Below are 21,588 nucleotides of genomic sequence, written 5' to 3'. Positions count from 1 at the left end.
AAGCCTGTATGGGAATCCAGAACTTCTGAAATCCTTCTAACCTTAAAGGGTAAACGTGTTGTTTTGTTGTTATTGCTTTCCAATTTAAAGTTTGGACTTGGTAGAACAAGCCACCCACTCACTGGTAGTACATAGGCTTGTTAAAGATAAGTCCCAGGTGTAGATAGTAGATAATTAATATCTTCACATATATATGTATATTTTTAATCTTTTTTATACATAATAGAAACTGGGACAAAAAATCACTGCATAGAAACTAAAACAAAAAGGGATATTTTCTTTCTAGCTTGTGTCCTTTAAAAGGTACATGTTTTTCTTACTCAATTTAAGAAAAGAATAACTCCTTTAAAATTATTAAAATGAAGAACACTTCTTAAAAATTCTACCGAATAGAATCCTAAATAATTACAACAGGTAGCTGTGCTCAATAATACTTCACTACCATTATTGCAAAAATGCTGTCAGATTGTGAAGGTATACATTTTTTGCTTTGTCTAAGGTAGCAAAACTTTAAAATCTCTGCCCTATTCTTATTTCTACCTTCTTAAGATAGCATCTCTTCCTCTTCTGTCTCCAGCTCCCCCAAATAATTACCAACAATTTTTCAAAAATGAAAGTAAATTCTTGGTTTTTTTATTAAAAATCATTTTATGGCTATTTCAGTAGATAATGAATAAAGGCTTTCATTTAATTCTTTGGTTCTGTTGTGTAATTAAATTGCTCATCCTTAGAGGACAGCAATAATCTTTTTGAAATTTGAAATGATGGTGTCATTGGGAAATGTAATTAAAGAAAATGTATTTTATTTATCAGAAAGATAAAGCTCAAATTATATTTTGGCTTTTAAGTTATATTAAACTGAAAAGGCAACTTAATATTATCTTCTGGAAAATCTGCGCATAGAACAGTAGCTAACATTTCTCAAGTGCTCCTCAATGAAGGATCTCAGTCAAGTCTATTTTATTATTACCAGGCTTAGTTAAGAATATTAGTCAGAATCTATATTATTTAATACAAATACTTAACATATATGCACCAAGTGCTGTAACATGCACATTCTTTGAAGAGAAGTAAAGTGAGTTACAGGAAAAAAAGTAGACAGGAAAACTGTATTAGTAGGGGACCTCAACCTCCCCTCTCAGAACTAGATAAATCTAACCACAAAATAAATGAGAAAAAAAGTAAAAAAAAAAATGTGAATAGAATTTAAAAAAAAAATTTATATATGATCGATCTCTGGAGAAAATTGAATGGGAATAGAAAGGAATATACCTTTTTCTCAAAGGTACATGGCACCTACACAAAAAGAGATTATGAATTAGTGCACAAAAATCTTACAATGCAAACATTAAATACATTAGAGATCATGATGCAATAAAAATTGCATGAAATAAAGGTCCAGAAAAATTTAAACTAAAACTAAAAATGAATTGCAAACTAAATAATCTAATCCTAAAGAAGGATTGGGTTAAAAAGCAAATCCCAGAAACAATCTATAACTTCATTCAAATGAATGGCAATAATGAGACAATATACCAAAACTTGTAGGATTCAGTGAAAGCAGTCCTTAAGGGAAATTTTATATCTCTAAATGCTTGAATGAATAAAATAGAAAATGAGGAGATCAGTGAATTGGGCCTGCAACTGAAAAAGCTAGAAAAGGAACAGATTAAAAATTCTCAATTAAACATCAAAGTAGAAATTCTGAAAATCAAAGGAGAGATTAAGACAATTGAAAGTAAGAAAACTGTTGAGGTAATAAATGAAACAAAAAGCTAGTTTTACGAAGAAAAAAAGAACAAAATAGATAAACCTTTGATTAATTTTATTTAAAAAAAAAAGAAAGAAAACCAAATTACTAGTATAAAAATTATAAGGGTGAATTCACCACAGTGAAGAGGAAATTACAGAAGCTATGTCATTCACCAAGTAGATGTCTTTTGTCCAATACAAGAAAAGTAAAATTCAGATCATCACCTCTCGGAAGGAAGGTTCCACTTTTATTTTTGTTCTTCATCAGTACCAACAATACTGTTGTGGAATAGAGAATCCTAAACCAATAAGAAGCATGACATTTTAAGGTTGGAAAGGATCAGAGAGATAATCTAACACAGCTCCTTTATTTTACATATAAGAAAGTCTAAAATCAAAATATAGTAGAAAGTCAATTAAATTTGAAAAATCATTTATTAAATGTCAAATATGTGAAAGGCACTGGAATTGGTCCTTGAGACAGAAAAATGTGGGTTGGGATGGGAATGACAGTTCCTACTTTCCTACAATGTTTTTAGGAATTCCAGTCAACTAGGGAAATATGACATGTATGTAGGTAATTCTACTTAAAGTTAAAATACAAGAAGAACAGACAAAAATATATAGAATAAAGCAAGCTAGGGAAATTCAAGGATGGAAAGATTACTTTCATAGGAAAGATAAGGGAAGGCTTAATGGAGAAATTAGTTTCTGGGTTCGATCTTAGAGGAAAATAAATATTTTAAAAGACAGTGATATGGAAAGAGTGAAATCTATGTGGCCCATGACGAATATGAGCTCACAGAGCAAGGGGAAGGCTGTCCAAATTCTGGGAATAGCCAGCGGTCTTGCTAAAGGATAGAGTAGATGAATGACAGTGATATAGAATAAGGCAAGAATGTTGCAGAAGAGTCAGATTGTTGAGGATTTCAAATACCAGGTAAATCCATTAGTATTTTATCTGGATAATAATGAAACCTGACAATTTTTGAGTAGGAGAGTAACTTGGACAGTTCTCTTAATTATGAATGTTATTTCATAACTTACATAATGAGGGCTTAAAGACTCTATCTTAAAGAATAGAACCCAAACAAGTGTACGTTATGAAAACTCACATGACAAGTGATAAATTCCTGAATGAGATTGGTTGTAGTATGACTGGAGAGAAGAGAGCAAATGAAAAAATTGAAGGTGCATTCATCAAGACTTGTCCATGGATTAAATAATAATTTTATTGTTACTCAGGAGCTTTTAAGTCATAGATAATTATTTGTGATTTTTTTGTGATGGAGATTTTCTTGGCAAGGATACTACAGTGGTTTGCCATTTCTTTCTGCAGTCGATTTTATACATGGAGAAGCTCAGGCAAACAGAGTTAAGTGACTTGTCTAGGGTCATGTAGTTTATAACTGTCTAAGGCCAAATTTGAACTCAGAAAGATGAGGCTTCTTGACCCTAAGTCCAGCACTCTATCCAGCATGCTACTTAGTTATCCTAGGTAATAATAACTATACCTATATATTGTTTTCAGATTTTAAAAGCTCCTTAAATATATTATCATATTTGATGCCCACTACTTTATGATGTAGATCCTTTGTGGGATGGTGAGACCCCTACTCAAATGGACTACTCAGAGGCATCTTAAAGTACAAACACAAAGTCTTTTATTAGGTTCTTGCAAGAAGCAGGCAGTCCCTTCACCAGTTTCCTGGAGCAGGGAGACACCTTTACAGAAGCAGATACCAAGTTATAAAGCTAAAAACCACAAAACCCTCCCCTTACTCTTTTGGTCAAAAACCTGAGCTAGCAGCATCTATTTCAGAAATAAGGAAATGGATTAAGCGAGACTGGGGAGAGAGGAAACAGGTAGTTTCACAACTTTAAGTTTCCCCATATCATATGATTTTGATAAATTGAAACTCAGGCCTTATGTCTGCCTTACTTTAGACTTAGGTTCCTGAGAAGACTTCACTGATTTATCACATTCAATGTTATTGTTATTTCTATCTCACAGATGAGAAAACTTCAACTGAAAGAAGTTCAATAACTTGCCGAGGTTACATAGATAGAGTGTGTCTGAAGCAGGATTTGAACCACGGTCTTCCTGAAAAATCCAAGATGAATACACACATTTTCAGGTCCAAGAGGTTGGGAAGATGGTGATTTCATCGACAGAAAAAAGGATGCTGGGAGAAAGGAACAGTTTAAAGAGATGATAATGAACTCAGTTTTTAATGTTTTGTCCTTTGTTCTTGAAGAGAACCATGACATCAAAAATTGCATTTAAGTGAGGAAGGGCAGTGCAAAGTCACCATCCTCACTTTCTCCTGTGAAGCCCTCTGGGTCCAGTAGAAAGACATAGAACAGGATATCTGGAGATGAAACCAATGCAATGGGAAATCTTGGCCTTTTTAAGCTAAGGTCTTACTCGGTTCTCATTTTGACTGAGTCAACTCTGATTCAGTGATAAAGACTAGATAAGAAATGAGCCAACGGATGACCCTTTTTATCTCATCCAAAAATAAATAAACAAACAAACAAAAAAACCAGACAAACAAACAAATAAATAAATCTGGCTTGGGAAGACCCTTGGGTTTCTGGCCAGAACAGTAACAATTACTATTTGCCTTCACTCTGAGCCACCAAGGCCCATACAATAACCCAATAACTGCTAAATTGTGCTTGTGTTGGAACCTATTTTTGGTCAATCAATGAGAGTCTGAGGGAATTGGGTTTTACAAAGAAATCTAGCCAGTAAACCCCTATATATCTTGCCAGGTTTCAACCATCAAAATTTAAATTTCTTTTGGCAGAGCACCCTCAGGTAATGGCATAATAACCCTTCAGAAGGAGAAGGGGAAGGGGCAGGGCAAAGGGAAGGAGAAAAGGAAGGGAAAATGGAAGGGGAAGAGGCAGGGGAAGAAGGCAAAGGGGAAGGGGAAGGAGAAAGAAAGGAAAGGAAAGGAGGAAGGAAGGAGCTGAGAAGCCCAACTGGTAGTGGCCAGTGGACCCCAGTGGGGCATCTCAGACCTACTCACACTTTGGGACCAACTCACAGGTTGTTTGTATTTCATTATCAAAAACGACAATAAAAAGAGGAAGATGATGTCATGACTTAAAAGTGAATTGCATTTAAGTGAGGAAGAGCTGTGCAAGGTCACAAACTCATTTTCTTTTCTGGGGCCATCTGGGTCCAATGGCAAGATATAGATCAGGATGACTAGAGATGGACCATTCAGTTTTTAATATGTGTTCTTTAAGACACTGAAAAGACATTTAGGAAGAGATATCTGGCAGACCACTCATGTGAGAGATTGAGGATGTATGCATGCACAGATTTTATTAGAATGGATGCATAGATGTGTATATGTAGTATAGTACTGTATAAATTGAAATCATGAAGACAGATGAAGTCACCAAGAAAGAAAACATGTAGAAAAGAGATAAGTTAAAAATAGAGCCTTAGGAGGCAAATGTATTTAGGAGGTAGAAGAGACATTGAGGAAATGTTGAAATGTTGTTGAAATGTTGAGGAAATAGAATTATCAAAAATAGATAGTTTTTCAACAATTTTAGTAGTGACTGAGAAAAGATATAGTATGATAATGGGTGAGTTGAATGGTCAAAAGAAGATATGTAGAGATATTTCTCTTTGTATGTGTATATACACACACGTGTGTATGTATATGTGTATATTATATGTATACACATGTGTGTATACATCTATATATCTATACATACGTTTATATATGTATGTATGAAATTAGAGCATTTGAAAATGCATGTAAGCAACAGGGTAGGAAGAGGAATCAATAAATAAGGTAAAATTGAGTAAGAGAAAAGAGTAATGGTTATTGGGAAAGCTCAAAAATGAGGCAGAAAGGTATGGGATAAAAGGCATAAGATCATTTGTAAAGAAGAGATCTCAGGCTCTGAAGTCAGAGCAAAGGAGGAAAGGACTGGTCAAAACATAAAAAGAATTTAAGATGTGAAGAAATATTATAAGACATGCTAATTGAATGAATTAATGAAGGAAGGAGGAATAAATAAAAAGATCAGTGAATAAAGTTAATGAAAGAAGGAATGCTGTGGATGGATTAACACATGTTTTGGTAAATTATGAACTAGGTCCAGTATTTTTGAATTCCACTTCTAAGCTCATAATAGCTTTTAGTCCCAAGTATACAGGAACATTCCTATCTGTAGTTAACAATAGCTGTCACTCTGGCTGGAGCATATTTTCTGGAAGGAAGAACAATTATATTTAACACTAAATGGGAAAGGTACAGCATTTAGTGATTTATTGATCCTTTCCCACAGACTGTCCAAAGTACCATCATATTTGATTATATGGTGTTATGAAAGAGAAAATTCAGAATCAAATAGAGAGTAGCTTTAAAATTATCCGTATCTTTCTATTTACAAATGGAAATTTTACTTCTTTTTTAATTTCAATATGAAAGCAGCATTACAAGATACAACAATCAATGGATTAATCAATCCATAGTATAAATATCTATTTGTATTTACTATTTTTCCCCAAAATAGTTTTTCCCTTAAAACAGAGATGTTTTATTTGATTCTTGAAAATGTCAATTGTGATTCTTTGGAAGCAAAAGAGAAAATATAAAACACTCAGTAATATGAAGTATAAGCCCAAAGTGACATGTGCCTTAGCTACTAGTGAAATAAAAAAGTGAAAATATGATCAAATGATAAGTACCATTAAAAGTTGCATTAAAACACTTAAGGAATCAATCTACCGTACAATGAATTTGACATAGTATTTTAAAAGATGACTGCTTGAGTAATATCAAAATAATAAACTACGGATAAATATAAAGAAGAAAGGTGAAATACGATTCAGATATTTTGAAGAAAAAAATGAACTGAGTAAATTTACTGTGGCTATTTCTCCGGTTGGCAATACAGATGGCAAATCTTCACAAATGAATGTATGGGAAAGGAATAACCACGGCAAAGAGAATATATTTCTACTACTTCCACAAGGTACAATAGCAAGGATTCCACTACATATTGGAAAACTGAAAAGTATTTACTATTTGACGTCTCTTCTTGTTGTTTAAGGAAGGAAAGGGAGCAGATAATACAGAGCCAATCTCAGAAGTGTGACTATGAGCTTGAATATTGATTTTCACTTTTTTTCAAATATTCATATTGATTGCGTAGATATGAATTTTTGTTATTTAATGCACCTCTACCTCTGTTTTTCAAAGTGGGAAAGTGTGTTTTATTTATTTATAAAGAGTTGCATTATTTTATAAATTTCAACATGAAGATGTTGCTCCTGTTTTAGTGTTTGCATTAAATGAATAATTCAGTTTTCCAAAATTGTTTACATTAGTAGCAATAGAGCAAACATTTTGTGAATAATAATTCATTTCCCAAGTACCATCAGAACTATACCAGTACAGTATTTCCTCAGAATTTTGAGGGGTACTCTCTAGGTCCTAATAAGCAAGAAAATCTTTGAATAACATCATTATAATGCCTAAGCTTAATCCTTGATCTCTTTTTTCCTTCTTTCTTTTCCTTCATTCTTTCTCTTCTTCTATTTAATAAAAGGATCATAATAATTAGAGATGAAATTGAAAGGGAAAAAAATCATCTGGCAAAAGCCCTTCTTTTTTTGACCTTTCCAAGTGGTTCTACAGACCCTGGATCATCAGTAAAAACAACAACAACAAATTAGTCAGTGAGACAATATAGGTGGATTCAACATAAGTTATATGTTCAAATGTATCCAAAACCTCCATAGGTGTTATTATTGACTTGATTTTACAGGTAAGAAAACTGAGGTTTAAGAAGTCAGGGAATTTGTCCAGATTCCTACAGGAAGTATCTGAGGTAGGGTTTCAACTTAGGTCTTCTTGACTTCAGGTCCCGTACTCCATGATCTGGTAGTCACTAAAACTTCCAGTATGTAATTATACATATTGCATTTACCATATGCAATATTATATATACAACATTCAAATATTGGCTAAAGGGATTGTCATGGAAAAAAGTACTGAATTTAAACTGACAGGAAAAAATAACTCCTAGACTCTTAATTATTATATATCTTTAATATATATGTATAAATAAATATTTATATATTTAATAAGTGTATTTTTATAAATATAAATGTTTAATAAATATACATCTTTAATATATATATATTCTCTTTATATATATACATATATATATATTCTCTCTCTCAAGTCTGTGATAAATGGTTATTTATTCTGTAAAGTTTGGATTCAGTCAAAGGATGGGAATAGAAATTTGGCTTCAGACATTTACTAGCTGTGTGACCCTGAGCAAGTTGCATAATTCTGTTTGACTCAATTCCTCATCTGGAAAATGATCTGGAAAAGGAAATGGCAAACAACTCCAGTTGCTTTGCCAAGAAAATCTCAAATAGGATCATGAAGCATTGGATACGACTGAAAAATGACAGAACAACAGGAAGAAACAAACAAAAAAGACATACCTTCATGTGGGCTGGGGAACGCGTGGCTTTGAGGCTACATGCGACACTCTCTCTATGTCCTCAACTGTAGCCCTTTGACTGAATCCAAACTTTACAGAACAAATCCCCTTATAAAAGGATTCTTTCTGTAAAAGTTGGACTCAGTCAAAAGACTGCACCCAAGGACCTAAAAGGCCACATGTGGCCTTGAGGCCACAGGTTTCCCACCTCTGCTAATGTGTCAATGACTAGTAACACATTAAAGCCTCTATTTAAAATGGCTTCTATCCAACTATTTATCACAGATGTTTTAGTCCCTAGTGGTTAAAAAAAATTTCTTGTTCGTCTTAATCAAAATGTTCATATGAAGATATTAAAATTCATGTGCTCTGCAGTTTAAAAATCCATTTCCTGTTAGAGTACACATAAAGAGTAAACCTAGCCACTCCTAATTTTTTTCAAAGGAAGACAATGTTGGCAGTTACTAACTTCATTATATTTAATTACCTTAACTTTTTCGTGCTTCTCTGTTAGTATATCATTCTAGTTTAGTGTAATTTTTAATAGTATATATAAAAAATCAATTATGGACTACATGCAGATGCTTCCAGGCTGAAGAATGAGGGAGGGGAGGAGAGAATTGTGATCTTTTTTTGAAATCACACAATATCTGTATTTTCCTCCATTGTGCCATTCTGCCTCTAATATATAGAAAACTGACCTTGGAGTCAGTAATATTTTTTAAAAGTCGTGCCTCTGATATATTTGTTCTATGACCACTCTCATAGTCACTAACCTCAGTTTCCCAAGCAAGACTATGAGTTTCTACAATACAGACTTCCCCACACATGTTATTAATGATATTAATGATGAATTAAAAAAATAAAGACAGTTAAATTTGAAGCTTAAAATGAAAGATGGAAAGAAGTGTTAATAAGTTGCTTTGCAAAATTTGAAATGTTATGATGATTAACAGAAGCATGTGCACATGTGAATGTATAGATGTATATTGGTATGTATGCATATAAATGTATATATAGTCAGAGATGATAGTTATGAATACAGATAATCATACAATATCTCCCTTATTTAGAGCAATATTTAAAACTGTTCATATTTCAGTTTCCAATGTTCTATTGGTAACTTACTGAAAAATTATGATTCAAAATGAGAGTCAAGTGAACCCTGAAATATCTTTCAGTTGTTAGCATTCATAACACATTAGACTATGCTCTTGTTTCTATAAACAAAACTTTGTTATTATTTAAAATGCTATTCTGATCATTTTTAAATTCTGATCATATTTATGTTATTTATTCTGATCATTTTGTCAGTGTTCTTTTAATATTTGCATTATCATTAACATCATTATAACCTCATCATTGATTAGTTAATTCTCATCAGTCAGTGAACTAAAGTGAATTTATTAAGGATCTACTAGGTCAGATCCTGTAATAGGCGGCGGGGGTGTAGAATGTGTTCATAGAAAACTAGTATCTCTGGTGTGAGGGATGCTGAGCCCTTCTCCTGAGCTGGTTTCCACCTCTAGTGTCCACCTGATTCGCCCAACTCTCACCTGTGGCTCGAAAAAGCTGTAGCTTTGGCAGAGGCAACACCCCAGTAAACTGTTTTGGCAGTTTGGCTAAACCAAATCTAGGGTAATTGAGGGGCCTCAAACCCATTGTTGAGCTGGGCTGGGGGGAGTGTCTCCCCCAACCATGTGAAGATTCCCCCAGTGAAATGGATGGATAAAAACAATTTGTCCCAGCAACCACAAAGGTAACTGAAGCAGGTGCTAAGGGGCACTTTTTGCTGTTGTGCATCCTCCATTCTGGAGAAGGACCAATGACATTAGGAGGACAATATCTTGACTTGCATTGGATTTAAATGAGGCAGAGCTGTGCAAAGTCCTTTGCCTCACTCTCTCCCACTGAGTCATCAGAGTCTAGTGGCAAGATATAGATCAATACAATGGCCCTCTGTGCAGTGAGAGATCTTGGACTTTTTAAGATAAAGTCTTTCCCAAGACTCAGTTGGCCAGAGGCAACACCAATTCAGTAACTGAAAGCTAGGTAAGAATGGAAGCAAAAGATGGCCTAGTTTATTACAGGAAAGAATCAATCTGGAAGAGGAAGACCCTGAGAGTTTCTAACCAGAACAGAAACAATTGCTATTTAAACTCACTCTGAGCCATTTAAGAAATTAAGAAATGGGCGGAGCCAAGATGGCGAAGTGAAAGCAACGACTCACCCAAGCTCCTGGAAAAACTCCTCTGGATATCTCTGGGGGGAGAGTCTGACAGACTTTGGAGGTATAGAATCCAGTGGGTGACGGACTTTGACGGATTCGGAGCCCAGGTTGGACTGGAGGGTCCACGGGAGGGATCTGTTCCGCGGGGGTAAGATCCCGGAGCACAGCTCAGTTCGGTCGGCGCGACAGGGCGGAGGGGACCTAAGGGGCCCGAGAGTGGCGGGCGAGACCAGCGGAGCAGGAGATAAGCCAGGCCGAGCCGACGAGAGCCGCTGAGTGCCAGATATCAGTGCAGCAGCCCTTAAAACCTTCAGCCTGAAGACTGGACTTCGGTGGGTCAGCTACTTGAACTTCTAGGAGTTGGGATGGCGGAGTGATCAGTAAGTGCTCTCTCCTCCCCCCTGATGACCGTGAGGGAACCATAAAATTCTTCCCCAGATTAATCCTGGATCAACGGGAACAGTATAAGGGGGCGGGTGGTCTCACAACACCAGAGGCTGGAAAAGTGGCAAGGGGGGATTCTTCCTACTGTGGCAGAGGCAATCTGGAGGGACAGATGACCCTGGGCAGAGAAAATTCACACTGAGACCCAGGCAAGCCTCAGAGCCGGGAGACAAGCCCCAGGAGGGGCGGGAACACGCATTAACTTCTAGGCGTACCCCAGCCCTCCAGGGAAAAGGGAAGACAATAGGGAAGCTGGGATCACCATCCCCTGACCGTGCCTTTGCCTCAAGTCAGCTGAGGAGATATCCTGAGACCAGACCACCCCTACCACACACCTAACAAGCTAACCTCAGGGTTGATCTGGGAAACAACAACAACAACAAAAAAAAAAAGCCTGCTTTCAGCCTAGACACACAGCAGCCCAACTTAAAAGATCTGTATCTTCTGACTGAAAGAACCAAAAGCTACAACACTCAGCCAACATCATGAATCGGAAAAAGCAGACGAAAAGTGAAAAAACCATAGAATCTTTCTATGGGGATAAGGACCAAAACACAAACACCAAAGAGGTCAGAGCTGAGACTGTACTTCCATCTGAAACCTCAGATGGGACTATGAATTTCTCGCAAGCACAACTAGATTACCTGGAACCTCTGAAGAAGGATATAAAAGAAAAACTGGCAACGATTTTAAACTTATAAAAAAAGAATTCACTGATGAGAACATCACTCTGAAAAGGAAAATTGAAGAAATAGAAAAGGAAGTTCAAAAATTAACTGGAGAGAATAACTCCCTAAAAGGAAGAGTTAATCAAACGGAAAAGGAAACCCAAAACCTAATTGGAAAATTGAACAGATGGAAAAGGAAACCCAAAACCTAAATGGGAAAATTGGTCGAATGGAAAAAGAAATATAAAAATTAAATGGAGAAAATAGCTCCTTAAAGGGAAAAATTGGTCAGATGGAAAAGGAAATGCAAAAGCTAATGGAAGAAAACACTACGATGAAGATTAGAATTGGGCAAGTAGAAACTAATGACTCAATGAGGCAACAAGAATCAGTCAAACAAAATCTAAAGAATGAAAAGTTAGAAGAAAATGTAAAATATTTAATTGGAAAAACAACTGATCTGGAAAATAGATCCAGGAGAGAAAATTTAAGAATTATTGGCCTGCCAGAAACCCATGATGAAGAAAAGAGTCTGGACAACATCTTCCAGGAAATCATCAAGGAAAACGGCCCAGAAGTACTAGACTCAGAGGGCAAAATAGTCATCGAAAGAATCCACCGTTCCCCTCCCGAAAGGGATCCCAAACTCAAAACCCCAAGAAATATAGTTGCCAAATTCCAGAGCTATCAAGTGAAGGAGGAAATACTACAAGCAGCCAGAAAGAAACAATTCAAATATCAAGGACACACAGTCAAGATCACACAGGACCTTGCAGCTTCTACATTAAAAGATCGAAAGAACTGGAATCCAATATCCGTAAGGCAAAGGAGTTGGGACTTCAACCAAGGATCAACTACCCAGCAAAGTTCAGCATAACATTTCAGGCAAGGAGAAAGTCATTCAACGAAATAAGGGATTTCCAGAGCTTCCTGACCAAAACACCAGAACTCAATAGACAATTTGATCTTCAAATGCAGGTCTCCAGAGAATCATAAAAAGGTCAACAGAGGGGTAAAAACAAAAACACAAACTTGCTACTCAATTAGGGCAAGCTGTTTACCTCCCTATAAGGGAAGATGATACCTGTTAATCTTGAGAACTGTGCAGTTATTATGATAAAAGGGATATATGTAGAGGGAATGGGCATAAAGTAAATGATGTCATGTCAAAAATATGATTTAAGAATGAGAAGGGAATGTAATAGGAGGTGTGGAAAGGGGGAAGCAGAAAATGGCAAATTATATCACAGGAAAAAGTACAAAACTATAGTAGAGGGAAGGAGGGGAGGGAGATGAGCATTGTTTGAGAGGTACTCTCATCTGATTTGTTCAAAGGAGGGAACAATAATCTTAAGTAGATAATCCTAACTAGCTCTATAGGTAGTAGGAGGGGAAGGGAGAAGAAAGGGGAGGGTGGCTAAAAGGGAGGAAAGAAGCAATAAGAGTAAAGGGGAGTAAAAGGGAGGGGGGCTAAAAGAAGGAGGGGAAGGCTGCAGGAGGAGGGGGAGAAAAGTGAATACTATTGAGGAGGGGAAGGGAGACAGGAGAGCTAAAAGCACAAATGGTGGGAAAGAGGTTGGAGGGAAATACACAGATTGTAATCATAACTGTGAATGTGAATGGAATGAACTCTCCCATAAAACAGAGACGGATAGCAGAATGGGTTAAAAGCCATAATTCAACAATATGCTGCTTACAAGAAACACATTTGAAACGGGGGGATACACATAGGATAAACGTCAAAGGATGGAGCAGAATATATTGTGCTTCAGCTCATGTAAGAAAGGCAGGAGTAGCAATCCTAATCTCAGACAAAGCAAAAGCAGAAATAGATCTAATCAAAAGGGATAAGGATGGAAACTATATCCTGCTAAAAGGCACCATAGACAATGAAGCAATATCATTACTAAACATATATGCTCCAAGCGGTATAGCATCCAGATTCTTAGAGGAGAGGTTGGGGGAGTTGAAGGAAGAAATTGATAGCAAAACTATACTAATGGGGGACCTCAACCTCCCCCTCTCTGAACTCGATAAATCCAACCTCAAAATAAACAAGAAAGAGGTTAAGGAGGTAAATAAAACTCTGGATAAGGTAGATATGATAGATCTTTGGAGAAAATTAAATGGGAATAGAAAGGAATATACCTTTTTCTCAGCGGTACATGGAACATTTACAAAAATTGACCATGTACTAGGACATAAAAATCTCACAATCCAGTGCAGAAAGGTAGAGATAATCAATGCATCCTTTTCAGATCATAATGCATTAAAAATTACATGTAATAAAAGGCCATTGAAAGAGAAACCAAAAATCAATTGGAAACTAAATAATCTAATTCTAAAGAAGGGTTGGGTTAAAGAAGAAATCAAAGAAACAATCAACAATTTCATTCAAGAGAATGACAATAGTGAGACAACATACCAAAACTTATGGGATACTGCAAAAGCAGTTATTAGGGGAAGTTTTATATCTTTGAATGCTTACATAAATAAAATAGAGAAAGAGGAGATCAATGACTTGGGCTTGCAGTTGAAAAAGCTAGAAAAAGAACAAACTGAAAATCCCCAAGTAAATACCAAATGAGAAATAATGAAAACCAAAGGAGAAATTAATAAAATTGAAATTAAGAAAACTATTGAATTAATAAATAAAACCAATAGTTGGTTTTATGAAAAAAATAATAAAATTGATAAACCTTTGGTCAATCTGATTAAAAAAAATAAAGAAGAAAACCAAATTACTAATATTAAAAATGAAAGGGGTGAACTCACCTCCAATGAGGAGGAAATTAAAACAATAATCAGAAACTACTTTGCCCAACTTTATGACCACAAATTCGATAATCTAAATGAGATGGATGAATATTTTAAAAAATACAAATTGCCCAGATTAACAGAAGAGGAAGTTGAATACTTAAACAACCCCATCTCAGAAAAAGAAATTGAACAAGCCATCAATGAACTCCCTAGGAATAAATCTCCTGGGCCTCATGGATTCACAAGTGAATTCTATAAAACATTTAAAGACCAGTTAATTCCAATACTACATAGACTATTTTTGAAAATCGGGGAAGAAGGAGTCCTCCCAAATTCTTTCTATGATACAAATATGGTTTTGATACCCAAACCAGGAAGAGACAAAACAGAGAAAGAAAATTATGGACCAATTTCCCTGATGAATATAGATGCAAAAATTTTAAATAAGATTTTAGCAAAACGAATACAGCATCTTATCACGAGATTAATACATTATGATCAGGTAGGATTCATACCAGGACTACAGGGCTGGTTCAATATTAGGAAAACTATTAGCATTATCGATCACATCAACAACAAAGCTAACAAAAACCACATGATTATCTCAATAGATGCAGAAAAAGCTTTTGACAAAATACAACATCCATTCCTACTAAAAACATTGGAGAACGTAGGAATAAAGGGAACTTTCCATAAAATAATAAGCAGTATCTATCTAAAACCTTCAGCAAGCATTATATGCAATGGGGATAAGCTAGATGCATTCCCAATAAGATCAGGGGTGAAACAAGGTTGTCCATTATCACCACTATTATTCAATATGGTACTAGAAATGTTAGCTGTAGCAATTAGACAAGATAAAGATATTCAAGGAATAAGAATAGCCAAAGAAGAAACTAAGTTATCACTCTTTGCAGACGATATGATGATTTACCTAGAGAATCCCAGAGATTGAAGTAAAAAATTACTTGAATTAATAAACAACTTTGGCAAAGTTGCAGGTTACAAAATAAACCCACACAAATCTTCTGCGTTCCTATATATTAGCAAGAAAGTCCAACAGCAAGAGATAGAAATAGAAATCCCATTTAAAGCTCGGGTAGACAGTATAAAATACTTAGGAGTCTACCTGCCAAAACAAACCCAGGGATTATATGAACACACTTACAAGACACTTTTTGCACAAATAAAGTCAGATTTAAGTAAGTGGAAAAACATTAGTTGCTCATGGATAGGCCGTGCTAATATAATAAAAATGACAATTCTACCCAAATTAATATACTTATTTAGTGCCATACCAATTAAACTATCAGACAATTACTTTCTAGAGCTGGATAAAATAATATCAAAATTCATTTGGAAAAACAAAAGGTCCAGAATATCAAAGGGATTAATGAAAAGAAATGCTTGGGAAGGTGGCCTAGCGCTATCAGACCTCAAACTCTACTATAAAGCAGCAATTATCAAAACCACTTGGTATTGGCTAAGAAAGAGAGAGGTAGACAAGTGGAATAGACTTGGCACTCAAGATGCAGTAGGCAAGGAATATAGCAACCTTCTGTTTGATAAACCCAAGGACCCCAGCTTCTGGGATAAGAACTCATTGTTTGACAAAAATTCTGGGAAAACTGGATAACAGTGTGGCAGAAATTAGGCATAGACCCATACCTGACACCGTACACAAAAATAAAGTCCAAATGGGTACATGATTTAGGTATAAAGATTGATACCATGAATAAACTGGAGAAACAAGGAATAGTGTATTTATCAGATCTATGGAGAAGGGAAGAATTCTTTACTAAAGGAGATATAGAAAGCATTATGAAATGCAAAATGGATAACTTTGATTACATTAAACTGAGAAGTTTTTGCACAACCAAACCCAATGCAACCAAATCCGGAGAGATGTAGTAAATTGGGAAAGAATTTTTACAGCTAAGCTCGGGGATAAAGACCTCATTTCTAGAATATATAGAGAACTGACCCAAATGTATAATCATACAAGTCATTCCCCAGTTTATAAATGGTCAAAGGATATGAACAGGAAATTTTCAGAAGAAGGAATTAAAGCTATCTATAATCATATGAAAAAATGCTCTAAATCACTATTTATTAGAGAGATGCAAATCAAAACAACTCTGAGGTACCACATCACACCTATAAGATTGGCAAACATGACAGAACAAGAAAATGATAAAGGCTGGAGAGGATGTGGGAGAGTTGGAACACTAATTCATCGTTGGTGGAGCTGCGAGCGCATCCAACCATTCTGGAGAGCAATTTGGAACTATGCCCAAAGGGCTACAAAAATGTGCATACCCTTTGACCCAGCAATATCGCTACTAGGACTATATCCCCAAGAGTTCATAAAAATGGGAAAGGGTCCAACATGTACAAAAATATTTATAGCAGCACTCTATGTAGTTGCCAAAAACTGGAAGTCAAGGGGATGCCCACCAATTGGAGAATGGCTGAATAAATTATGGTATATGAATGTAATGGAGTACTATTGTGCCATAAGAAATGATGAACAAGAAGACTTCAGAGAGGCCTGGAAGGACTTATATGACCTGATGCTGAGTGAAAGGAGCAGAACCAGGAGAACTTTATGCTCAACAACGACCACAGTGTGTGAGAGTTTTTTCTGGTAGACTTAGATTTTTGTAATAACACAAGAACTTCTTACAAAAAAAAAAAAAATTCCAATGGTGGTTCTCAAGGCAAAATGCCTTCCACACTCAGAGAGAGAAATATGGGAGTCACTCACATAATGTAACAGATCATGTTTGTGTATGTGTATGTGTTTGTGTATCATGTTCTGATTTGTTATACGATTTCTTTCATTTATCTTAGTCTGACTACATAGTATGACTATAGTGAAAATATACTCAATAGGAAAGTATATGTAGAATCTATACAGAATTGTATGCAGCCGTGGGGAGGGAGGGGGGGAGTGGGAGGTAGGTGGGGGGGATAAAATCACAATTGTATGGCAGTGATTGTTAAACATTAAAAAGTAAAAAAAAAAGAAAAAAAAGAAATTAAGAAATGAGACTTGGACTGGGAGTGAGAGCCCAAGTGATTTAGGTTTAAAGACATAGACTTTCTCTGAGTCTTTCACCTTCCATCAAGATATGGGTAGCACATCTCCTCATTTGTAGTTTGGGTTTGTGTTTAGTCATTACACTAATCAAAGTCCCTAATTCTTTTAAAGTTGTTTGACTTCACCATATTCTTATCACTGTATAAGTTGTTCTAATTTTTCTGTCCATTTCTCTCAACATCAGTTTTATATATGTCTTTCTAGGTTTATCTGAAACCATACTCTTCTTGTATGGTTATACACCATAATATTTTATACACACTAATATTTTATCATATGCAAATACAATAATTTGTTCAGCCAGTCGATGGTTATCCACAAGCCTGAGATCAGGTCCCCTCAATCTACCTGGAATGTATGATCAGTAAATGGGTAGTAAGAACAAAGTTGCTGCATAGTAGCTATTCCTTTCTATATATCGTTTTATTCCTCTGGGACTTTCTTCTAGTCTGGCATAAATCCTCTTTCTGAGTACTAGATCTATCCCCAATTCTGGTAGATCTCTGTCTCCTTCCCTTTGCTGACCTGGGCTGAAAAAAAAAATTCTTCACTGTTACTTTTTTTTTATTTCCCTATCCAGATTAGGTGCATTTTCAACCTCTGTTTGAAGGAAGAGTTTGTGCTTGCTTGCTTTCCTTTTTTTTGACTTCTGGTAGGGAGTTATCTGCAATACTTCATGATCATCTCCCATTTTAGCACTGCCTCCTCCCTCTAATATACTTCTGTTTTCTGACTTTGATTATGTTTCCTTCAATCAAGTCATGTATTTTATTGTGCACAAGAGCTAAACATTTATGTAATTTAATGTGAAATCTTTACTAATTTTCTCAAGCTCCTTCTGCTATTGTAGTATCTGTCCTTAGGAGTATTGCTTGATACTTCAACCTTTCCTTCTGTGATATTTCTTATGGCAAACAGCTGCAGCATATACTATTTGTTCAGGACATGAAATGTTTTACAATCTGTGTCAAATATTTGGGGGAAATGGATTCATTCATGATTGCTACAGCAGATAAAAATTTTTAAATCACTCTATTTTGATATTACTGATCTATTAAATGGATTTTTGACATTAGAGTCAAAAAGAATCTTTTGAAATTGCATTCTGTCCCATCATCTCTTTTCAATCATAAAGTATTGTTATTATTTTGCCATCTCTTTCATGTCTAGGTAGCACTTCTGGAGTTTGTGTTGAATACAGTTTTCAGGGTTTTTAGTTTCTTCAGTTTTTCTCTGCATGGATATAAGTAAGTCCTCAACTTATATTTTTATTTCATCTAGAAATATCATGATTTCTTACAATTGCGTGCATTTATCTTTAATATATCATTACATAACTTGGGTCAGAATATATTAGTAATTAAAAAATGTGAAGTTCTTTCCTGTAAATTATATGATTTATTTGCATATCTTTTTTACGATATAGTACTGGTTCTTGGTAAAATGTATTCATTCATATCTTTAATTCATTTCATGAGCACTTTTAGTTTGCCTATTTTAGTGGCATTCTTAGTGTTACAGAGATGGTAATATCACAGTAGATGGGGTATTATTATTTCTGATTTGTTTATCTTCTTCTGATATCAAAACATAAAAGAGTAACACTTTCTTCACTGAGTTACATGTAAATTACATCAATATGATGATTGCCAGTAGGGTCTGTCTGTACGTCTATGTTGCTATCATTTATTTCTTATATTCACGTAGCAGTTTTATCACACTTAACAATGTGTTAACTCAATCACTCATATTACTAGAATCCAACTGACTAAATTTCATAGATACTACTAAGTTTTCACAATGACAATCACTGTCTCATAGTTCATCACTATCTCAGAGCATGCAGACTCTGTACTGTACACCACTTTTCTGGACATTCCTTTGCTCTGCCATTGCTTTTCACCAAATGTTATAGATGATGTATTGGACTCTGAGAGGATTCTCTTCTTTGTCTCACTCTTTCTACTGCTCAACATCAGTCATTCAGATATTTTTTTGGCAAAAGTCACCATATATTTTGAGAGCTTTTTGATTGGAAAAGCTTATAGGTCAATAGAATCTGGAACGGTCACATAATGAAAAGAAGACAATGAAGAAGGAGGAGAAGGAGGAGAAGGAGAAGAAGAAGAAGAAGAAGAAGAAGAAGAAGAAGAAGAAGAAGAAGAAGAAGAAGAAGAAGAAGGAGGAGGAGGAGGAAAACAAGAAAAGGAGGAGAGACAGGAAGAGGAGGAGGAGAAGAAAATATATAATATCTCATCAGAAAAATAAATGGCTTGGAAGACAAATTGAGGAAAGATAATTTAAAAATTACTGGCCACCTGAAAGCCATGATCAAACAAAAAGCCTAGAAAAAGTATTTCAAGGAAAACTGCCTTGACATCCTACAACTAAAAAGCAAAATAGAAATACAAGCATATCCTAATCACCTCCTGAAAGAGATCCCAAAATGAAAACTCTCCAGAATATTATACCCAAATTACAGAATTCTCAGGTCAAGGAGAAAATATTGCTAACAGTATGAAAGAAAAAGAGAATCCATACATCATGGAAACATTCAGAAACAAGATTTAGCAACTCTTTCTTAAAGGACCAGAAAGCTTGAAATACAACATTCTGGGAGGCAAAAAGCTAGAATTACAACCAAAAATCACCTTCCCAGCAAAACTGAGTAAAATCTTTCAAAGTAAAAAAAAAGTGGGGGGAAGGGAGGCAATTAATGAATAGAGGAGATTCAGGCATTCTTAATGAAGAGACCAGAGCTGAATAGAAATTTCATTTTCAAATACAAGACTCAAGAGAAGTAAAAAACGGTAAATAGGAAAAAGCAATCACAGACACTCAATTAGGTTAAAGTGCTTACTATAGAAATGAGGTAAAGGCAGAAAAATTTAACACAATATATTGTTCTGTTTTGGAAAGCAATTTCTATAGCAAGTTTCTTTGATAAAAGCCTCATTTCTCAAATATATAGAGAACTGAGTCATTTATAAGAACAGAAGTCATTCCCCAATTGGTAAATGGTCAAAGGGTATGAATAGTTTTCAGATAAGCAAATCAAAGCTATTTGTACCCATATAAAAAACATGCTCTAAATCACTACTGATTGGGGAAATTCAAATTAAAACAACTCTGAGATTCCACCTCACTCCTATCAGACTGCCTAATATGACACAATGGGAAAATGGAAAATACTAGAGGGGGTATAAGAAAATTGGGACACTGAAGAACTGTTAGTGGATTTACATTCAACCATTGTGGGGAATAATTTGGAATTATGTCCAAAGGACTAGCAAACCTTTGATACAGCAATATCACTACTACATCTGTATCCCAACAAGATTAAAAATAAAGAGAACAGTGACTTATATTACACAATATATTAAAGCAGCACTTTTTGTGTTAGCAAAGAATTGGAAATTTATGGATGCTTATCGGTTGGGGCATGGCCAAACAATTTCTAGTGTATGATTGTAATGGACTATTATTGTGCTATAAGAAGTAACTAGCAGGACATTTTTCGAAAAACCTGGAAAGATTTAAATGAACGGATGCAAAGTGAAATGAACAGAACCAGGAGAACAGAACCTGTGCATAAAAACAGTAATTTTGTATTCTGATCAATTGTGAATGACTTATCTATTCTCAGTAATAAAATGACCTAAGGGAATTCGAAAGGATTGATGTTGAAAAATGCTATCCACCCCCAGAGAAAGAACTGATAGAGTCTGAATGCAGGTACAAGCAAATATTTTTTTTTTACTTTATTTACATTTCTTGAGTTTTTATTTTTTTGGTTTACATTTTATTTTGTTTTTACAACATGACCAATATGAAAAGATGTTTTACATGACTCCACATCTATAACTTATTTCAAATTACTTGTTTTCTTAATGAGGGAGGAAAAGAGGGCAAGAAATAATTTGGAGCTCAATTGTTTTTTCAAAATGAATATTTAAAATTGTTTATACATTTAATTGAAGAAAAATATTTTTAAATAAAATAAGCAAATTCATAAAGCTGACATCCCAGGAAGCAAGATGGAATAAGAATATAGGAAGAGAGAAGACAGAAAATGATTTTGTTTAACCTCTGAAAAACTTTATTTTGACCAAGAAGAGTAAAGGGAAACAAGACCC

The sequence above is a fragment of the Notamacropus eugenii genome, chromosome 6, assembly GCF_028372415.1.
Source record: "Notamacropus eugenii isolate mMacEug1 chromosome 6, mMacEug1.pri_v2, whole genome shotgun sequence".
Classification (NCBI taxonomy): domain Eukaryota; kingdom Metazoa; phylum Chordata; class Mammalia; order Diprotodontia; family Macropodidae; genus Notamacropus; species Notamacropus eugenii.
The sequence above is the reverse complement of the archived record's forward strand: the minus strand, read 5'-3'. Positions refer to the sequence as shown.